The following is a 23,038-nucleotide window of genomic DNA, read 5'->3' as shown; positions in this document are numbered from 1 at the left end:
AAAACCTGTTACATAAGTGAGCTAAAGATAGCCTCTGTAGCTAGGCCCCAGCTTGTTAATCTCTCCACTGCAGTCCAAGAGCTGTTAGCTTGGGGGGTGGGGGTGTTGTGGCACAGTGGGTTAAGCTGGCACTCGGGATGCCATATCCCATATTGGAGTGCCAGGGATCCAGTGCTGCCTCTGTTTTCCACATACCTTCCTGCTGCTGTACGCCCCGGGAGGCAGCAGTACTCCAGTACTTGGGTCCTTACTGCACATGTGGGAGACAGATGGCGTTCCTGGCCCCTGACTTTGGCGTGGTCTAGCCCCAGCAGTTGTAGGCATTTGGGGAGTAGACCAAAGATGAAAGACCTGCCTTTCTCTCTCCCTCTGTCTCTCCCCACCACCCTCTCTCCCTCTCTATAACCCTGATTCTCAAATAAATAAAAATAAACTCTTTTTTTAAAAAAAAAAGTGTACATAAAGCAAAACAGGTGGCTTGTAAGAGGATGGATCCACGCTTAAATAGTAAAACAGGGGCCGGCGCTGTGGTGCAGTGGGTTAACGCCCTGGCCTGAAGTGCCGGCATCCCATGTGGGCACCGATTCGAGTCCCGGCTGCTCCACTTCCAATCCAGCTCTCTGCTGTGGCCTGGGAAAGCAATAGAAGATGGCCCAAGTCCTTGGGCCCCTGCACCCAAGTAGGAGACCCAGATGAGGCTCCTGGGTCTTGGCTCCTGCCTGGTCTGGAGGTCTGGCCCTGGTTGTTGAGGCTGTCTTGGCAGTGAGCCAGCAGATGGAGGATCTCTTTCCTCTCTGTCTGTCCATCTCTCACTGTGGCTCTGAGTTTCAAATATTTATATATATACAAAAATCTTAGGGGTGGGCCTAATGTTTTTTTAAGATTTATTTTATTTATTTGAAAGGCATATTTTATTTATTTGAAAGGCAGAGTTACAGAGAGAGAGAGAGAGAGAGAGAGAGAGAGAGAGAGAGAGAGAAATCTTCAATCCATTGGTTCACTCCCCAAATGGCCACCACCACCAGGGCTGGTACTTCTTCCAGGCCTCCCATATAGGTGTTGAGACACAAGAACCTGGGCCATCTTCCTCTGCTTTCCCAGGCACATAGCAGGGAGCTGGATCAGAAGTGGAGCAGCCAGGACAGGAACTGGTGCCCATTTGGGATGCTAGCACTGCAAGTGGCAGCTTAACCCGTTATGCCACAATGCTGGCCCCTGGCCTCATGGTTGAACCACTGGTTCGGACAGCTGCATCCGACATTAGGCTGCATGGATTCAATACCTGGCTCCACTCCTGACTCCAGCTTCCCACTAAGAAAGACCGTGGTAGACAGTGGTGATGGCTCAAGTGACTGGGTCCTTGCCACCCAGGTAGGAAACCTGTATTGAGTTCTAGGCTCCTGGATTTGGACCCTGGCCTGGAGCTATTGTGGGCATTTGTAGGAATAAACAAGCAAATAGGAGCACTTTCCTTCTTTGCCTCTCAGAAATAAACAAACAATTCTTTAAAAGACAACCTTGACTAAAATATCATAAAACCAAAGCCGGGGTATATTTCAGAATTATTTAATCAGGTACTGTTTATTTTGAGAATACAAAAATGGTCTAACATTAGAAAATTAATCAAAGCTATTTTCAAAGCTGAGCCAGTTAAGGGAGGAAATACAAGGTGGCCTTCAGGGAGTTCATGGAAATAAAATGTGTATTGTAACCAAACAACAAAACAGAACAAAAAACTAAGCATGCACTGCAAAATATTTTTGCAAAATAAACATCTTTTAATTCCATTTTCACCCTCAATATATGATTATGTGAAAAGGAACCTGACAAAATTAACTATCTGGTCTAGGATTTAAAGATGTTATACTTAGGGGCCGGCGCTGTGGCTCACTTGGTTAATCATCCGCCTGCAGCACCAGCATCCCATATGGGCACCAGGTTCTAGTCCCGGTTGCCTCTCTTCCAGTCCAACTCTCTGCTGTGGCCCGGGAGGGCAGTGGAGGTTGGCCCAAGTGCTTGAGCCCTGCACCCGCATGGAAGACCAGGAGGAAGCACCTGGCTCCTGGCTTTGGATCGGAGCAGCGTGCCAGCTGTAGCGGCCATGTGGGAGGTGAACCAACGGAAGGAAGACCTTTCTCTCTGTCTCTCTCACTGTCTAACTCTATGTCAAATAATAATAATAATAAAAAGATGTCATACTTAGCATGATAAAGAGGATCTCTCAAACTAAATCCTTACACATAATTCCAGAGATGTTTATTGATAGATAGGGGTCAGGGAATAATGTTGGCCATTTTTGATGGCTTTGAGTATGTCCACCAATTCTTTGAAACTCACCGTGGAAGCAGATTCTCCCAACCCAGTCAAGTCTTTGACTCGTAGTCCCAGCTGCCTGCCTGACTGCAACCTTGATAGAGACCTGACTCAGAACCATTGAGCAAATCCATTCCTGAATGCCTGACTCTCAGAATCCATGTGTGATAATAGATGGTGTTTTGACTTTCTACATTTTGGAGGAATTTGCTATATAGCAATATTTAACTAATATCTTCTTATCAGTAAGTTCTGGTCAATATCAAATTAGTGAGTTAATTCATAAAATGAATTATGACTATGGAAATTGAAAAAATAGAAATAACTTTTAGGGGCCAATGCTGTGGCATAGGTTAAGCCTCCACCTGCAGTGCCTGCATCTTGTATGGGTGCATGGTTCTAGTCCCGGGTGCTCCAGTTCTGATCCACCTGCCTGTTCATGGTCTGGGAAAGCAGTAGAAGATGGCCAGAGTGCTTAGGCCCCTGCATCAACATGGGAGATCCGGAAGAAGCTCCTGACTCCTGGCTTCAGATTGGCCTAGCTCCGGCCATCGCAGCCATCTGGGGAGTGAACCAATGGATGGACGACCTCTCCCTCTGTCTCTCCCTCTCTCTGTCTGTTACTCTGCTTCTCAAGTAAATAAGTAAATTAAAAAAAATAAAGAAAAGGAAAGGAAACCTGCTGGGCCACAATTCTAGTCCCTAAAATATAATATAATATAATATAATATAATATAATGTAATGTAATGTAATGTAACGTAACGTAACGTAACGTAACGTAATATATATGTGAATGCTGAGAGGCTGGTGTGTGGCACTGCAGGCTAAACTGCTGCTTGAGACACAGGCATCTCATATCAGAGTTCTGATTCAAGTCCCCACTGCTCTGCTTCCAGCCCAGCTGCCTGCTAATGCACCTGAGAAGGCAGTGGATGATGGCCCAAGTAGTTGGGCCCCTGCAACCCATGTGGGAGACCTGGATGGAATTCTGGACTCCTGGCTCCAGCCTAGTCCAGTCCTGGCTGTTGCAGCCATTTGGGGAGTAAACCAGAGGATAGAAGGTCTCTCCCTCTCCCTCCTCCTTCTGTTTCCCCTTCCCCCCTTTTCTCCCTTATCTTCCTCCCTATCCTACTCTGGCCTTCACATAGATAAATAAGTCTTTAAAATGTAAATATATACATACACATATATATATATGCTGATGTATTGTGATGTCTGTGATGTTTGAAATTCATGAAAAAGATAAAATGGATTCACAGATGGCTATAGATGTGAATGGTCCATGGATAAACCATGAGGTAAACATAGAAAAGCACTAATAGAATGGTGGTACATACATGGTTTTTTACAATAAAATTCAAGAGTACTATAGGTTCAAAGACTTTCAAAATAACATATTAGGAAAAATTATGCGTTCAAAGACAGATACCTTGTCAAATTTTTAAATTTAACAGAAAAGCCATCCTCAATTCAAGAGTTGAATTGTTTCACTTCTTACTATGCTAGAGATATTATGTTTGGTTTGTATCTAGAGGCTCTTTCTGCTGATTAGGAATTTATCTTCAATAAGTTCACTCATACTATTATTTCTAATTTTCTTTCATTGGTTTTAATTATTATTTATTTATTGCATGTATTTGAAAGGCCGAGAGAGAGAGAGAGTGAAATCTTCCATCTGGCGGTTTACCCCCAAAATGCCTGCAACAGCCAGAGCTGGGCCACACTGAAGCCAGGAGCCTGGAACTCCATCCATGTCTAACACATGGGTATCAAAGGACCCCAGTATTTGAGCCATCATCTTCTGCCTCCCAGGATCTGCATTAGCACAAAGCTGGAATCAGAAACAGAGTGGGGGTTTGAACCAGCCACTCCGATACTGGATGCAGGCATCCCGAGCAGCATCTTAACTGCTGTGTCAAATGCCTACCCTTTTGTCTTTATTTTATTGATTTACTGCAGATGAGGAAACTAAAGTTCAGAGAGACTAAGTAGAAGAGCCAGGGCTAACATGTGTGACAGCAGTGTCTTTGGAGGATCATAAATGAGAGCAAAATTTTCCAGGGTATTGCTCAAATGAGTTTCTACTCTAATATACAAAATCTTTTGGATTTTCCAATTAGTGTGTAAAAGAAACAAAAAAAAATCCTAATTAGTATTTAGAATTTATTTTAAAAATTCTGAATGTTGTACATGTTGTCCTGATCCTTCTGAAAGCATTTTTTAATGAGAGCAAAATCACCTGCATCCACGATGACACATAAGGTATTCTCTTTCTCCCAAATGACAGACTTGAAAGAGTTCTGGCCGCGCTGTTGATTGATGCTCCATTTATACTGAGACTTTCATGTCTGAGACATTCTGGCTACCTGGCCTATTCATTAGGAGAGGAGGGAGGCAATTGCATCTAAGACAGGCCAACCAAGAGCATTTAGAGTGATTGTGCATAGCGTTGACTACAAATCAAACAACACAGTAAGTCATGTCACGTTGGAGAGCTCCTCATTTAAAACCAGAATTGTTGGAGGCAACAACACATTTCAGTAGTCCAGAGTCTTTATTTTGAAAGAAGATTCACACCAAAGCTTGGCGAACTTTCAATAAAATCCTCTAAAGCTAGGGCCACCATGGATGACTTTTTTCATGTCATGCTGTCAAAGTTGCAAAAAACACAGTCTAGTGTAGAATGGGTCTGTGTTGGCTAAATTCTATGAAGTGGAGTAAATGCTGCCTTTTTGGATCAAGGACCTCTTGTGTTGTAGTCCTGGAACTAAGAGGCCAAGTCCACTGCCTGCTCTGCAGTCAACAGCAATTCGAATGTCGGTGGCTTCTCCAACTTCTCAGGTAGCCACCGTCTTAACTAAATCCTGCTGAGGGGAAAACAAACAAACAAAAAAACCCAAGGAGCAACGTCACTCCATTTTTTCCCAAATATTGAGGCCCATCTGTTACCCCAAAATCTGCATTTCCAAACAGCCAGAAATGCAACCCTTGGCTGACTTCCGGGAAGGGCTGGTTGCTGAGGGCAGTTGACTGAGAGGGGGACGCCCACTGCAGAAGGGGCCTATCCTTTCCCAGCCTTGAGGCCTCCCCGCCCTGTGGCATTTGCTTGCCCTCAATCCGGCCCCAACTCCAGGGTTGCCTGAAACTGTTCAATTAGAGGTTTATTTCTTGAGCTTCGTTTCTGTTATAATGCAATACCACTGGGGGAGTTAATAGCAACTTTCAACTCCGCGTGAAGATGTTGATCAGATTTCTTGCTAAAGAAGGAAGAACACTTGGTGCCTCTCCAGAGAAGCAGGAAAGCAATGAGGAGGAGAGAAGCTTTCTCAAAGGAGAGGCTGGGAATATGGACACCTTTGGATTAGATAGACCATTTTCTCGGGGCAGCCTTGGCCTTTAACGTCAAAATGCTCTCCATCCCTATCATGAAATCTTACCCACCTATCTGATAAACTATTCTAATCAAAAGCCACATCAGATTTGTGTGTGCTCGATTTTTCTCTATCTTGACCAAATACAGGAAATGAAACACTTTACAAAGCACAGGGAGACACAGCCAAAGCACTCCGCAAATTGTGTAACTCTGTCCCGGCTCTTGGCTCTGTGTATTCAGCAAGGGCTCCATGAGAAACTTCATTCTTGTTCTCCCTCTCAAATGCACACACCCAGATTTCTTTGGGAGGCTTGATTTTGCAACCTCTTGTTTTGGAAACAAGCAGAAAATTCGTTTTGTACTTTTTCCTAGTGCTCTGTCCTCATATTGAATACTTTGGTGCAGATTTTTAGGTAGGAAAATATAAAGGACCCTTGTTCTGTGGACACATGCACACACACACACACAAACACACACTAATAAAAAGAACGTAACTGGAATTGGTGGCTCACGTAATCCCGTTTTTAGCACAAGATGAAAAAGCCCAGAAGATGGGAGAGAGAACAAATTTTCCTGAATCGCTCAGGGAAGCGACTGGCAAAGCCCAGAACTAGACATTTATTTCAGATATTTTGTTTTATCCTTGTTTACTGAGTCGTACTTACTGCGGAAACTCACTATACTTCCTATTTCTGAAGCTGCTTTTAAAAGCAGCCAAAGTAAGCAGGTATATTATCTTTGCTAAGAGATTCTGTGATGTTCTCTCTAACTACACTCACCACTGAATTCAAGTACAGGATCTTTATAAAATCTCTGTGCCATTTTTAAACTTCAAAAGCAGAAGAGGTAGACATGATAGTAAACTGTAAGTGGAATTTAAAGGCAAATTCAATTTTCTTCTTGGAGCTGTCATGAACTTCAATTCTGCTGGCCATATTTCATTTGTCACGGGACCTGAAATGAGTACATATTGTGTGCAGTTGTGTAATGTAGTTGTCCTAAACTTTAATACATTTACTTTTGAGGGCCGTTTACAGATTGTTTCTCTAACACGCACCACCTGAGTTATTAAAGTTTAAAAGTGCACAAGACCCTTATGAAGACCCTGTTTATAGCTCAAGTACGCAGAGTACGCAACACAGGAATTCTGGTTAAATTACCTCCTTTTGCTGTCTGCTCGTTCTCTTTCATTTCAGACAGACCACAAATCAAAAGAACTGTATGTTGCTTTTCATTGGAAAGGAGGAATTCTTAAACTCTAGTATTTAATGAATAACTGGTGCTAAAAGGTATGGCTACATTTTAAAGTGGCTTCCTGCTTAGGACACATAGATAATGCCAAGATGTGATTGGAATGATAAAAAGCATGGCAGAAGAGAAAGAGCAATAAATCAGATAATTAGAAAGCTGACCCTGTGAGATGTATATGCCACTCACCAGCTGCCAATCTAGATTCTGTTGTCCTTCAAAGTCCATGCAAGTACATGCCATGTTTCTTGAACATTCTTAGTACATAGGGATACAGCCTTCTCTGAATTCCAAAAGCATCTTTAAAGTGAGTCTAAACCAGACCTCTGAGATCATTTGCTTGTTTTGTGGCAGAGTTGGGCCTAGAACCCTAGACTGTTCTTTCCTCACCACATCCTGCCTTTATCCTGGGATAGGGATGGTCAGATGTGCAGCTTCCAGGGAAACCAGATCCAGGCAGTGAGGAAGGTTCAAAGATGCCTGAGGTTTTGGACCTGGATGGCTTAGGAGATAAGAGGAACCCACATTGGAGAAAGGGTAATGAGTTTCATATTACACATGTTTAGTTTAAAAGGATGGGAACATCAGATCTATTTTGCCAGGATTCTTGGAACAACAAAAGCTAATGGCTATTTAAAAAAAAAAAAATGGGCCAGAATCTCTGTACAAGGGTGGACAAAATAAATTTCAACTTTGTTGATGAAGAAGGCTTAGAGCTTGATTCATGGTCTGGGTGGTGAGGTGATATGCCACAGTCTGTTGCAAGGACAGGCAGGGCAGCTCCACCAAAGTCTGCTTCCTCAGTAGCAACTGCGGCTTGGTCGCTGGAGCAAGTCCTGGTCAACCCTGTTCTACAGGTCAGGTCAAAGGTCAACAAGTGCTGCCCGTAGGCCAGTTCTGGCCACCGCCTGCTTTATGTGCAGCCCATTAGCTTTAGAGTACTTCTGTTTTTAAATGTGCCCCTACCCCCAATCAACAGAATCATAATAGCCTGTGACATACAAAAAGCATATGCGTTTCAGATTTCAGTGTCCATAAAATTTCACTGGAACATAACTGCATTCATTCATTTATAGATGGCAGTCTTCAAAAAGTTTGTGTAAAATGGGGTGATGAAAAAACTGCATGGATTTCAAAAATATCTCACACCCAAATAAACTCATATTTTAATTCTATATTTTTCATGCATTTTTGAAGTACCTTCATATTGTCTGTAGTTTCTTTATGCTACAACAGCAGAATTGAATAGTTGCCTGCAAGGCCACATGGACCACAAAGCTTTAAGTATTTACAATGTGGCTCAGAAACATTTTTGCTGCCCCTTGTCTGGGTCTTGAAGGGTTCGGGTATCTGAAGGTAGCTTCTGGTCCTCAGTGTCCCATTTCTTTATCCACCCACCCTCCCATGTAGCCATCTACTGCTGGTAAAGTAGGCACTGTGTGAGGTTCTAAAGAGTCCCAAGACCTCACCCCTGTCCTCAGTATCAGTGTCATCAGGCAGCACCATCTCCCTCTAGAACGAACTTGGCATTCAGCTGGGGCAGTTCCCCTGAGGGCTGAATTTTCCGTAACCTTAAGCTCCTCTTCATATGAAACTCATTAACTCATCTAACGTGGGTTCCTCCTTCAGGCTGCAGAGACGTTGGCCTTAGAAATAGGAGTTGGACTGAAACTGCAGCTGCCAACCCAGGGGTTCCAATTTCACAGAAGAAGAAATTGGTCAGGTAAGGAACCTACATCTGCAGCTTTTACCTGAACAACTAGGATTTGCTTTTTTATTAGTCTTAGGCATTTTCACCTTGGTGGGCACTTCCCTGCATTAAAAAAAATCATGAAAATTAAAAATATTAGGACTACATTATATAGTTATGAATATAAAGCAGTCTGGGCTTATTGTTCTGTTCACTTTTTCCTGATTTAAAAGAAATTAAAGTTAACATTTTGTGAGCTCTTTAAAATACCGTGGGCCCCAGGCACTGTGCTTACTGGATACGTCAGTCCTGGAGAGCAGCTATGGAATAGTCTTCTGCAGAGGTGGGCCCTCTGCCAGCCAGGGAGGGCTCAGCAGAAACCCTGCCCTGAGCTTCTGATTTGTAAGGAGAGCTTCAGACCCGTGAGCTGCATGAATGTCTCCTGCGTTTAGCTCAAACATTCTAGGCTTATCTTATAATGTGCATTGCAAGCTCATACAATTTTAGATACATCATCACTAGAGCATAAATATATTATTTGTTAACTTTTAAAAAAATAATTATTTGTACTAGAGAGAAAGAGAGAGAGAGAGAAAGCATGCTCCCATTGCTGGTTCACTCCTTAACTGTTTATAATGGCTGGGGCTAGGTTGGGTCAAAGCCAAGAGCTGGGAACTCAGTCCAGTTCTCCAACATGGCCAGCAGGAACCCAATTACTTGAGCTACCACCTCTACTTTCCAAACACTGCCACACTGGAAACTGGAGCTAGAAACCAGAGCCAGAGGCACTCTGACGTGGGATGCTGGTGTTTCAGCTGGTACTTTAACCCCTAGGCCGAGTGCCCACTGCCACCATGTACTGGAGAGCTAAGGCTCTTCCTAAAGTTTTCACACATAAAAGAGAATTTGGTTCTGTACTGAGTGTAACCCACTTGGACCATGACTTTGTTCCCTCTCTGTACATGTGTGGATAAATTAGTTTGTGGAAAATGGAAAGAAAAGATGTGTATTTTGGTGCAAAAACATTTTAAAATCATGCATAGATTTTCTTAATTCCCATCATCCATGAACTTTTTGAAGATCCCTTGTATACTTTCAGTATTTGCTTTGAAGAGCAGAAATCTGAGGCTGCTCTTATTTTTCATTCTATAGAGAATATTGCCTCCATTTTTTTAGGGTGTGGGAGGGTATTTGCGGTATCATCTTTCTTTTGTTGTTTAGATTTATTTATTTAAAAGTCAGAATTACAGAGAAAGAGGGAGAGACAGAAAGATCTTCTATCTGCTAGTTTACTCCCCAAATGGCCACAACAGCCAGGCTAGGGCCAGGCTGAAACCAGGAGCCAGGAGCTTCTTCTGGGTTTCCCACGTGGGTGCAGGGGCCCAAACAGGGCCTTCTTCTACTGCTTTCCCAGGCACATTAGCAGGAAGCTGGATCAGAAATGGAGCAGCAGGGACTCGAACCGTTGTCCAAATGAGATGCTAACACTGCAGATAGAGGTTTAACCTGCTGTGCCACAGCGCTGGCCCCTGGATATCATTTTTTATGCAAAGAGGTGCCTCTGTGCTGGCTGTAATGCTTGCATATGTAGCTGAGCTCCAACACTACAAGTCCTGATTTGCTGACACTCCAAGGCCATGAAATACACAAACATCCTCACTCTGGCAGGGTAGCCCCACTCAGCCCTCTCTGTCTCAGGTTGGACTGTTCATGGGCAGTAAATGCACCTGCCACACCCCTGTGTGCCATTTATAATCTCCAACACCCCACTTTCTTACCGGTTTCTTAGAGAGGCAATTTTAAAATGTGAAAAGCTGAGGAAATATAGGGTCGATGTGAGACAATATTTTGACTTCCTCCACATGCATACAAATCAGGGAAATGAGAACCTGTTACACTGCTGGCAAGAATACAAATTATTACAATGGCATTGAAAGGCTATTTAGAAATATCCAGAAAAGCTTACAAATATAAATGTTCCTTTTGACCTCAATAATTCAACTTTTAGGAATATACCTTAAGAAAATAATTGTGGGTATACACAACTAATTTTGTTTTGGGTTGTGATAGTTTATAATTGTGAACATTTGATAAAACAGTGTATATGATTAATAGTAAAATACTAAATAAATAAATGCTAATATTCCCATATGATGAAATACTGTATGGCAATTAAAATAATATAGACAAATATCTACATGCACAAGAAATAGTAATGATATATGAAGGGACTTCAAAAAGTTCACAAACATTTTGCATCATCTTTAAAAAAAATTATTGGCACATTTATTTATTTGAAGCACAGGGAGGCTCCCATGTGCTGGTTCACTCTCCAAATGCCCACCATAACCAGGGCTGCACTGGGTGAAAACCAGGAACTCAATCGAGGTCTCAAATGTAGGTAGCAGGGTCCTGACTACCAGAGCCGTCACTGCTGCCTCTAAGTCTGCATTAGCAGGAAACTGGGGTCAGGAGCCAGAGCCACATGTTGAACCCAGGTGCTCTGAGAAAGGTCGAATCCCCAGTAGGAGGTAACTGTTAGGCGGTAAGTTGCTATGAGTCTATTTTAGTATGCTTCCGAGTGAATAAACGCAGACAATAAAAATGGAATGAGTTTCACTTAGAAATGAACTCAATTTAGTGACAGAATTTATTTGACCCAAAGGATTTGGATCTTCAGGCAGCAAGATTTTGACTTTGCTGTATTATTCAATTCATTCTAGTTGAATACCCCTTCTTACTGCTTTCCTATTGTTTGCTACAATAACCATTGTTGAAAGAATGAATTCTTTTTCAACATTTATGTGGCTAGATTTTTCAACTGAAATATTTCCTCAACATTCACAAGCTGCCTCTCCGTGCAACATTAAAGCCCTTCGTCATGCCTGTGTTTATATACTGCAATGAAATTTCTCCTGTTTGTTTAATGTGTGCGTGTGTTTTCTCCTCAACTACAAAAACAGAAGCAATCTCCTTGCTTTCTTCGGAAATCCAAATGAAAAGTGTTGCTGGTATAACAAACAGCATGACTCTATGTTTATAGAAACATACATGAATATATTATTTCATATTATTTGAAAGCATTTCTCACATCTATCGGTTATCTGATTTTCATTGGAGTGTGTGCTTTTTTTGCATAAAATATCTACATCATATATATTTATATATATTTGGAAATATATATTTATATATTTATAAGATATCTATATAGTTGTATAAAATATCTATATCATATATTTATATATGGAAACATATTATATATAACATATATGTAATATATTTATATATAACATATTATATATTTAAATATATAAATATATATTTCCAAATGGAAAAGAAATACTGTAATCAATTCATGACCCATAAGGTTTATAGGGAAACAGTGCAGTGAAATTTTCATGTCACTTTTATTGTGCCCATGCTCAAAATTCCCACTCGGGGAGGTTCGGGAAATGCCTGGAATCATAGACGAGTTGGTGACCCGTGTAAGACTAGACTTTTGGAAAATCCATTTATGTCAGTAAAAATGACCCGAGGTGGACATTCTTCTTCAGTGGTAAAGAAGCCTAGAAGAGCTGAATTGTCTTCAAAAAACACATTTTCAAGCACAGAAAATCACCCAGCCAGTTACCACTGGGTACCTCCCACACCAAGCAAGCTCCCTTTTTAAAAATAACGGAGGCCTGCTCTTTACCCTCAAGTGGCTTTGTGATTTGCAGGTGAGACACACACTCACATAAGTCCCTGCAAATCAATGGAGGCCGTCCTTTGGGAAATCAGATGGAGCCACGTTTCACAGTGCCTGTTCAGCCTTGAGGGAAACGGGGTAGGGGCTGGGGTGAGAGCAGGAGGTGGGAAGGAGTAATGATACGTCTCCATAAGAAATATAAATTTTAGAAAAAGTTCAGGAACTTTACATAAAACGGATCAGCACTCATTTCTCTAGGTCATAAGCATTTATTTGCATGTCTACCCTTGCCTCTGAACCCTGAGCTCTTCATGGTCATGAACTATTTTGTGCCAGAGACTGCTAGCTGAACACGAAATTCATTCTCCCCTTCTCCCTGAGCCCCGGAATCATGACCATTTGGCTGGATGAATGACAGCAGAATAAAGTCTGTATTTCCCAGCCTTCCTTGCAAATAAGAGGTGAGCAACATTGTTAAGTTGGAGTTCTGGGAAGCTTTGTTAAGGGGAAGAGGTATCTGTCTTCTAGGTCTTTGCCTCTGTCTCTCATCCTGATGCCTAGGATATAGATTTAGTGGAGTATGCTCAGCCACTGTCTGAACAAAATAGAACAGAAAGAAGGACTCTAGATCCCCGAAGATTCCTATTTTACACATGAGAATAGACCTGCATGTGTTGAAGCCTCATAGTAAAGTCTGTGTTAATAGTAAAAGTTAACAAATCCTAACCAATTCACAAAGTGTCCCTGTATTTTCAACAGAAAGCATGGTGCTGAAACCAGCAGTTGCTTAAAATATATGCACTTTAAATTTTATTTAGCTACTTAGACCTGCCTGACTCCAGAAAGAATTACAGACAGGGTGCTATCCAGATGGTTGCAAAATCTGAAATTCTATCAACTTACTCCATGGCAGAGCAAAAAGCCAAACTAGGAAAACGCATGAGGGAATGGAGTCAGTCCTTAAGACGTAGAAATTCTACAGAGAAATCTACAGGCAAATGTCACTCTTTTGCTAAGGAAGACATCTGACAAATAATTGTAAAATTGTTTAAGAACATGGGTAGTGGACTGAGAAATTGCAAGTAGATAACTGGCTGTAGGTATGAGTTGCTAATACATCAAAGAGAAAAATCCAACTTAAAGTGATCGTCAAGAATGATCCACATCAAAGCAGGGCCAGGTGGAGCTGCATGACTGGTGAGTGGAGCTGCAACAAACTGGATGTGCAGGATTATGACAAAAATAAGCTGGGTTAGAGGACCATATGCCACGGAGGTGCTGGGAACCACGATTTCTTGGACGATCACTGATGCAGTGAGCCTTCTCTGTTCTAAACACTTCACAAATGTGAACTCGTTGGGGTAGATATTTGACAGCTTAAGTCGATACCTAGGACTCCTATCAAAGTACCTGTGTTTGATACTTCTTGTGGCTTCTCTTCCTGCTAATATGGACCCAGGGACACAACAGCGATGGCTCAAGTGATTGGGCTTCTGCATCCATGGGAGACCGGCCTTGCGTTCCCAGCTCCTAGCTCTGCCATGGGCGCTGGCTCTGCTCTGGCTGTTGCAGGAATTCTGGGGAGTGAAGCAATGGATAGGAGATTTTTCTCTGTCATATATATTTTGACAGTTATATATATATATATATATGTAAATAGCTATATGTATATGTAATTAACCCTTTATTTAAAAAAATTATTCATTTGAAAGCAGAGTTACAGAGAGGCAGAGAGAGAGAGAGGTCTTCTCTCCGCTGGTTTACTCCGCAGTTGGCCACAATAGCCGGAGCTGGACTGATTCAAAGCCAGGAGCCAGGAGCTTCTTCTGGGTCTCCCACACAAGTGCAGGAGCCCAAGGACGTGGGCCATCTTCCATTGCTTTCCCAGGCCACAGCAGAGAGCCAGATTGGAACTGGAGCAGCCAGGACTCGAACTGGTGTCCATATGGGATGCTGGCACTGCAGGTGGCGGCTTTACCCTCTACACCACAGCGACAGCCCTGTAATTAACCCTTTAAACCCACAAAGCAACCTTATGAGGTAGTTACTGCTATTATGCCCATTTTTCAGATAGGGAAACTGAGACTGAGAGAATTCATATTGCTTGCTCAAGATCACAGAGTAAATGGAAGATCAGGGTTTTACCCAAAGATCAACTTTTTTTTTTTTTTTTTTTTTTTTGGACAGGCAGAGTGGACAGTGAGAGAAAGAGACAGAGAGAAAGGTCTTCATTTGCCGTTGGTTCACTCTCCAATGGCTGCCGCAGCTGGCACGCTGCGGCCAGCGCACCACGCTGATCCAAAGGCAGGAGCCAGGTGCTTCTCCTGGTCTCCCATGGGGTGCAGGGCCCAAACACTTGGGCCATCCTCCACTGCACTCCTGGGCCATAGCAGAGAGCTGGCCTGGAAGAGGGGCAACCGGGACAGAATCCAGTGCCCCGACCGGGACTAGAACCCACTGTGCCAGCACCGCAAGGCGGAGGATTAGCCTAGTGAGCCGCGGCGCCGGCCAAGATCAACATTTTTAACATGGGAAATCTTAAGCATTAGTATCAGGTCTACTAGAGCATTAATAGCAGGCACTGACTGATGGGCGAGCTGTCTGGCTCCTTCAATTCTCCCTCACATTTTGAAATTGTGGAAGAAGAACAGGTTTCTGGAAAGAGCCTGGAACGAGGCTAGAGAGAGGAGTCGTGGGATAAAAATTGCACCCCTGAGGAAAAGCTAAAATTGTTGAATGCGTAAAACACACAGAAGATACCAATGAACCTCGACCTCCAAGGAGAGTTGGGCAGGCACCGTAGTGGCCTGTGACAGCTGTGGAGGAAGGTGTGGGACTCCCGGATCCTGATACTCCTCCAACAGGACAAGCACTGTGAACTATAAAGATGAAGTCGGAGTTTTTATAAAATGCTCATGTCGCTTCTGAGAGAGACGCCAAAGCAGGTAGCTGGGCTGTTCCCCGTTAGTCTCTCCTAGAGAAGTCACCTGCTGACCCCGCGGTCTCTGGCCACGAGGCATCACCGCTGAGTCTTTGACCGGTGTCTTTAACAAGCTACAAGAAGGGTCCCCAGCACAGCAGTCCAAACTGTGGGGAGAGCAAAGGGACGCAACACGACCTTGCTCTTCCTGGAGAATTTGGTTTCCTTGTGTTGTCTTCCTACTTCGGCTGTGACCTCTGGAGAGCCAAGGTCAGGTCAGCTTTGTGCATGGCTTACGGATTAAACCCTTCCGACCAGCCTAGATCCTGAGCTTTAACTGGTCTCAAGGACGTGCGCCCAAACCTGCATATTCCTTCCCTTTTTTTTTGCTTCCTTTTCTTTTACCTTTGCAGGGGACGGGGGCTCCTTTTTAAACCCTCGGTTCAAAAGACAGTAGCGAGAATTTATGCTGAAGTGGAGTAACAGGCTTTGGAGCTGAGCCGTGCCCTAATGCAGGTGAAAAGCATGTATTGATTACTTAAAGAAAGTTAAAATAAAAGCAATTTTTCTCCCCATTTCGGCACATTGCAGCTTTTGGCCTATCCACTCACAGCTAAAAAAGCATTCTTTCCTGATAATCAAGATTCAGCCGTCTGAATTTCAGGCCGATCCTCTCCTCCTGAGCTCGGCTTGAAGAGCTGCTTTAATTAACCATTATCCCACAGATGTTATTGATTTTTTTTCAAATCTGGTTGAAACATCATTGTGCTGGATCATGGCCAAAACTAAGGCCTGAATTTGTGTGTGCGCGCCACTTTACTCCTTCTGCATACCTTATTAGTCTCCATGTCTGTTAAGTGCAATCCTCAGTATTAACTCAGAAAATATAGAATTGATTTTTAGCCTGGCAGCCGTGATCTAAGGGCTCCTAATTTGAAATCTGAAAAACCTCAGTCACTGAGGAAGTCTTTCTGCTGTTACCCTAGACTTCCTTGAAGTAAGCTTTTTATTCTTCAATTTAGAAAAGAAATCTTCCTCGGCCTTGAATTCTTTCTTACTCACATCTGGAGGAGATCCAGGAACCTGACCCTGTTCTTGGCGTTTTTAAACTTGTTTGCCACCAAAGGCCTCGGGAGCCTCATCCCTTTGGTCTCGCACGCACAGCCGGTGCTGCAGACTTGGGAAATTCTGAAATGGAGATGTCCATATTTTGAGGGGGAATCTGAAAGGAAGTTGGGCAGCCCTTGCGTTGAACAAGGGGCAGGCCACGGGGAGCATCGGGGCACCTGCATTCCCTCCACACTCCACCTCCGGGCAATGCTCAGACAGTCACAGTGGGTTCCTACATTCTGATAAGGTTTCTGGGAGTTCAGTGATACGTTCTTTAAACATAATTTGAAGCTTTTAAAATACTGTAATGGCAGCTCTTGACCTTTAAAAATCACATGGAGCAAGAGGTGGTGAAAAATGTTTATTTACTCTGCATTAGTGGCTGGGCTCCCAGGCCTTCCTAGAACCTGGAGTTCTTTTGTCCTCGGGAACTCATGCATGTCACCCGCATTCTTCCAAAGCCAAGCAGACAGGCCCTCTTGAGCTGGAGGAACAATGGCTTTGGCGGGTCCCATGCCTCAGTGCCGAACAACAATGGAGGCCTCTTGACGAATTCTGGCGGCAGGAGTGCAATCTTGCAGTTCAACATGTCTGCTGAACACAAGTTGGAAAAAAAGAAAAGATCATCTTGTAAACAATTAATTAATGTTTGTCATGAATTATCATTTTTACTTCCTTCTCAAGAGGCTCAAAGGGAATAAAAAGGCATTTTTGCAGGTGGTGGCATTCAAACTAAGGGCAATCAAAGGTTTGAGAGCTGAGGCTCAGCACTCTGAGTCTCTAAGGGTGAATGGTGCTAGGATTAGAGCGCAGCAGGGGGTTGAGGGCTTCAGGTGTGAAGCTTAATGTTTGTGATCAGCAAAAAAAGTCTCGAATTTATCTAAACTGCTCTTCTGCTAACAGTACTTCTAGCACATAAATGTTCTGAAACTGACAAGTGTTCTCATTGCTCTTCTAATGCAAACATGATCTGCATTTGAAAGATGCATCCCTTTTGCCTAATTTAGAATGTGCATCACAAAGAGCGCTGGATGATGACCCCACAAAGAGATACCCACACACACACACACACACAGTCTCTCCAGAAGTGCATGCTGCATGCGTGCACACCCATGCACACTGCCCCTTCTTGCCTGGATCTTCTCTGGAGCTCCCAGCAAGGTTCCTGCACGACTGTTTTCCCCAGGTCCCTAAGCCAGAGGTTGCGAACTAAGGGCTCCATGGCCACCTGACCAGCGGGTTGGGTTCCTCCCGATGCTGCCCAGGAACAATTCTTTCCCTTTCGGTTTGGATAATCGCCTAGAGTTAACCATGCTGTATTTGAATGCGCAGTCTCTTTCCGGCACTGCCCCTCCTTCCATCAGTGGCAAGATACTGAAGGGTATCCAATATGTTGGAAAACTTCAAATCCACACACAATGCCAATGATTTTAAACTTTCCTAAAGAATTACAAGTGCTTGCACACCTGGAACCAATGACCTCAGGAGGCAGTGTTGATGTTTAGCAGGTTACTAAGGTTTACATAAATGCATCTGATGACTTAACGCATCCTCTCCATAATCTACTGTTGGACTCTAAATACTTATTTTCTCTGTATATCACTGAGAGATGCTGTCTGCTTGGAGAGCTCTACAAAGGAATAAAAACTTCAAGTTTGATGAGATGATCGCTAGTAAAAACGAGTCCTAGGTAAAATTTGGAAGGACCAACAGGGGCCCGAGATTGTTAATTTTTTATATAACTTTCCCAAATTCTCCCCCGTCCCATGGTTTGCACCCATTTGCTTTTCTGTATTTGTATGCCCTAGTCCCTTTCCCAGTCACTTGCCTTCATCCAATAAGCACAAGTTCTTTTTTTAATTTAATTTAATTTTATTTATCTGAGAGGTAGAGCTACAGACAGTGCTAGGGAGAGACAGAAAGAAAGGTCTTCTGTCCATTGGCCCACTCCCCAAATGGCCGCAACAGCCGGAACTGCACTGATCCAAAGCCAGGAGCTTCTTCCTGGTCTCCCACGCAGGTGCAGGGGCCCAAGGACTTGGGCCATCCTCCACTGCCCTCCTGGGTCACAACAGAGAGCTGGGCTGGAAGAGGAGCAACCGGGACCAGAACCAGTGCCCATATGGGATGCCAGCGCCGCAGGCAGAGGATTAACCAAGTGAGCCACGGTACCGGCACAAGTTCTTAGGACGCCAAGCCTGGAGGCCCGGAGGAGTGCAGGATGACAAAGCTGAATGTGGACACACGTTCGCCTCTTTTTGCCTTGAATCTAGAGCTGATCAAGCCAGGTGCTCTCTCAGGTTTGGGATCACCAGGCTGGACCGCATCATGGGACTTCCCCTTGAACCCAGGTAGGTAGCACAAGGGCTCCAGAAACCACAGAAGGGTCAGATGGGAATATCATCAGGTAAGGGGCGTGAGAAAGGGACCTGGGAGGGAAGACTGCAAGCACACCTCTGAGACAGAAAGGAGAGATCAGCGAGGCCAGGGACCTCTTTCCTGAAGTTGTTGGAAACACTGGCTTGTTAACTTCTCAGAGCAGGTCAGGAGACTTGCCACAGAAATGATTTCCTCAAAATCATCATTCTCAATGCACAGGTCTACTTAGGAATTTAGTTTGCTTCCCTATTTCTTATAAACTAGAAGCCTAATGCCAGTTGCTGTAGAATGACATTAAAGCAGCGAAAAGAAAGTAGCAATGGTGGAGATTAAACTCAAAAACCATAGGGTTCTTGGCCAGCACCACGGCTCACTTGGCTAATCCTCCACCTGCAGCACTAGCACCCCGGGTTCTAGTCCCGGTTGGGGCGCCGATTCTGTCCTGGTTGCTCCTCTTCCAGAGGAGTGGGCCAATGGACGGAAGACCTTTCTTTCTGTCTCTGTCTCTCTCTCACTAACTCTGCCTGTCCAAAACAAACAAACAAAAAACACCATAGGATTCCTGATACTTAGTGCCCAAAGGACTCTTTCAGATCTGTGGAGGACAAGTCCACTGGGGTAGATATCTAAGTCCCAGGATTTGGCCCTTGGCCCAGATCTGTGGCTCTGCATGGTGGCCCACCCCATGCCTACTGTCTCTCAAAATACCCTCATCTCCCACCGGCCCCTTACCGAACATGTGTCATTGTCACCAGGCCAGATGGTCAGCTTTGTGGGAGAAGAAGCCAGCCTTTACCTCATACCTACCTGGCCTCATTACCTAGGATGGTAACTCAGCAGGCATGCTCCAAAAGAGAAAAAATTAACAGTGTGTGTGTTCAACTGATCTAGATCTCAATGGAAAATGTTTTACCATGGGGTATACTTTTACAACATCAAGAACACTTTGCCTTAAAATAAGTGACCATGATTAATTCAATCCTTCTTTTAAAACGGGCAGAAGTAGTATCAGCCTAATGTTCCCCCTGTGGGGAAAGACAGATTGCAAAAATAGATGGCAATGGCTTTCATCCTTTATTTTTTTATTTTATTTTTTGCATTGTCAACAATTGGACAACTACGTAGCTGCAAGTTGCATTGCTCCAAAAGCAACAAAGAGAGTTTTAAGGAGAGTTAGTGGGAACAGAGCTTCTATCTATAGTGGAGAAATTGGGTTTCTGGAATAAAGTCCTTCTACAAATTGCTAATAAATGCCACCCCCCTACACACAGGCCCCCGGCTGATGATCAAAGAATTAAACATCGTGTCGGCCTCAAGGGCTCTCCTGGTCGGGTCTCCGCTTTCCAGAGAGACTGACCTTTCCAGGCCTCTGGTCTGCAGAGAGGGCCCACCCGCCCGCCACGTTGCTATTTTAAGGATATCTGTGAAAGTCTCCCTATTTTGCCCCCCACCCCCAATTATGCCACCACTGTGTGCTGGTGCTTGAAATTAATCAAGGGCCCTTTCTGAGCAAGGGATTCCTCTTGGAGAGACACAGAACCGGACACTTCGCTCTGCCTCCCCCCACCCCAGTCCCCTGCTCCCCAAAGCTCGGCGGCAGACAAAGCCCCCAGGGCTCCCCCCCCCCCCGGGAAAGCAGCGGAGGAGCCTCGGACCTGCCCTTGGCAGCCCAGCTGCTGTTTGAACCCAGTTCTGACCGTGAAATCAAAAGTGGGTCCGAGGGAAGCGGTAAACATGGAGCACGGAGCCTGTGGAAGGCAGCTGATGCCTCATTTGGGGTGACATGTTGTGGCTGATGAGCGTGGATGATGTGGGGCTTCCGATAAGTGCCTCATCAGTACTCTCATCATGCTCATGTTGCTCTGCCGCGGCGTGTGCCCTGACTTGATTGTAATTGCTCGAATCTGCTCCCGCGGCTCAGGCGCGCACAGTAATATGCAATAAAACAGCAAGAAGTGAATGTTAACCATCTGAGTTCTGACACGGCGCTCTGCAGTTCAAGATCTCCATTAAAGACCGAAAAAAAAAAAAAAAAAAAGCCTGCAAGAAAAGGAGGAATGGGAGAGAGTTCCCAGGGTTTGCTTCTGTGGTCAAAGGCAAAGTCCAGAAATCTGAAAGAGTTGTTTAGTCTTTCTTAGGTCCTCGCAGGTAGTGTGCTGGTATTTACTTATTTATTCATAATTAAAGTTTTTGGCACATCCCAGGTGTCCGGGCTTTATTGCTCATTAGCGCCAACAGCCTGCAGGGCGGTGGGCTTTTCCCAGGTGTGGATGGGGGCCCCGCTTTCTTCAGGGAAGCCTCCTGCCCTCAGTGCCCTGGGTAGGCTGATTCAGGTGCCGGATGTGTAAGAGCCAGCGCCCTCCAGAGGCAGGCACCTGGAGCATTACTTAAGCCAATCACCCACTGCGAGCTGGTTTTCACCTCTAGGAGCCCACAGAGTAAGCAAGCTGTCCTGTCTCTTCTGCTCCGGCCACACACCCAGGCAGGTCTCGCTGGGTGCTTGGAAGCCTGTTAGTGTCCCGTGGTCCCCTGGAGCACCGGCGCAGGGGGAGTGAGGTAGTCCCCAGGGCTGGGCATGTCGTCTTCAAGAAAGCCTGCCCGGAGCCAAGAGACCTTAGCCAGATACGCTGAGACCCCACCTTTCCTTTCTCTGGTGAGATTTTAACCGAGGGAGAAAGGGAGGTTTGTGGTCTCTCTTTAATGAAATAAGGTCATTTTCTTGGATATGTAAAGTTAAGGCTTGGTGCAGTGTGGATTTCAGTTTCGATCCAATGATACTTGTGCACACTTGAAAATCTCATTTCCATATTCTAAACCTATTCTTCTCAGCCTCCCCCCCCCTTTTTTTTGTTATCCTGGAATGAACCATAATTGCTTACCCTTTGTAGGTGAAGGCTACTATCCAACCTATTGTCTCCTTAGGAGCATTTCTTAAAGCACCTCAAAGAAAATACTGTATTCTTTGTGGTTTCCTGTGAATTGAGTCCTGTGGGAGCCAGAGGCAGTGGGAGCTTCAGAATGAGATTTTAATTACATATAGAAACCTTTACCATTATTTTTCATTTTAAAGGAAGTAGGGTTTGCTTGAGAGCATTTATTCTTTTCTTCCCCCTGCCCATTTCTAGGAGCAATGTCTTTTTCAGAACTTCACAAATGCCGTTTGTTTGGGCTGTGGGTTTTCTTCCTTCTGCGGGTGGGGAAGAAAAAGCCTCCCATCTAAAAGTAATGAATTCAAATGCACTTCCCAATGCATTCCCCTTTGGAAGCCCCTACACAGATGGAGTTTCATTAGCTGTTTGAATGTATCAGTAACTGCTCGGGAGAAACAATTCCTACCCACAGGGGTAATTAATAGAACACTTCACAGGAAGACCCGTCTCTTCCAGGGAGCAGCCGGTCCAGGCTCAGCCGACCTGTCAGCTCTCACTGGCTCCTGCCTGGGCCAGGCCTCCCTCAAGGCAGTCAAAACGCGCCTCTACATACGGAGTGACTAACTACTCACCTAGGACTGGGGCCCACCTCAGTGCGGACAGGTTCACCTTGGGCCCACACCGAAATGTCGCTGCTCTTAGGAATGCTACAGGAGGCAGCCTCTCACCCCAGCCTCAGGTCGGGCTTTTGCGTAACCTTGGCCCTATCCGTCTTTTACTATAAGGCAAGATTTAGCTTTGAGTTTCTGGATCAGAGTCTTACCTAGCGTGATCCCATTCCAGCTTTGAAAACCCCGGCCCTCCCCTCCCCCACTGCAAATTCAGGTAGACAAAGTCTTTTGATTTGCTGCCTGCCTTAGCCAGGTGTTCGGCATGGGCCATGCTATGCTTTTACACAGTTGTTGCACTGTACCTGCAAAGAGGTTGCTTTTCAGAAATGGGTGCTTCTAAGAGTTCTGGCTGTTTTAATTGTTTTTGTATTACACTTTGCAAAAGATAGTTCCTTAGCAAGTGACATACATAGGGATTTTTAATCTGTTAAAGGTAGACATTAAATAAATAGCACCTAAAAACAAGGACTTTAAAAAGCTAAAGGAACAGGTTCGAAGAAGCAAGTACTGATAGACAATTTCATGGGAAGTACATGGACTGGAAGTGGGTGTGCTGCGGGAGTGTCCCCTGGAAGGGTGAGTGAAAGCAGGAAATGAAGTCCAAGGCCACCCGCACACTAGCATATTTCTTCCTAGACACTGATATTTGTGCCATTCCCCCCACTCAGACACTGCTTATAAAGAATGTGCAAATGAGCACACACCAAGTGATTTTTACAATTTAGCATTGCATGGAAGGTTAAGATTTTACCCTAACTTTGTTCTGATTTACATG

The 23,038-nt window shown here is 44.4% G+C and overlaps 1 long non-coding RNA gene across 2 annotated transcripts; it reads right to left on the bottom strand.

Moving 5' to 3' along the window:
• Positions 1 to 16,689: 16,689 nt before the first annotated feature.
• LOC138844829 (uncharacterized) lies at positions 16,690 to 22,554 on the bottom strand. Of its 2 annotated transcripts, none has more exons than XR_016217412.1 (2): positions 20,420 to 22,554; positions 16,690 to 16,937 (listed from the first exon to the last, which is right to left on the bottom strand). It is a non-coding gene; the product is annotated as an uncharacterized LOC138844829 (long non-coding RNA). The 2 variants fall into 2 exon arrangements; XR_011381198.2 differs by having other exon boundaries at positions 16,690 to 16,934.
• Between the last annotated feature and the right edge of the window lie 484 nt (positions 22,555 to 23,038).

The sequence above is a fragment of the Oryctolagus cuniculus genome, chromosome 12, assembly GCF_051225735.1.
Source record: "Oryctolagus cuniculus isolate XC-2025 breed Fujian yellow rabbit chromosome 12, ASM5122573v1, whole genome shotgun sequence".
Taxonomy (NCBI): domain Eukaryota; kingdom Metazoa; phylum Chordata; class Mammalia; order Lagomorpha; family Leporidae; genus Oryctolagus; species Oryctolagus cuniculus.
This window is presented reverse-complemented; position numbering and strand designations above follow the sequence as displayed.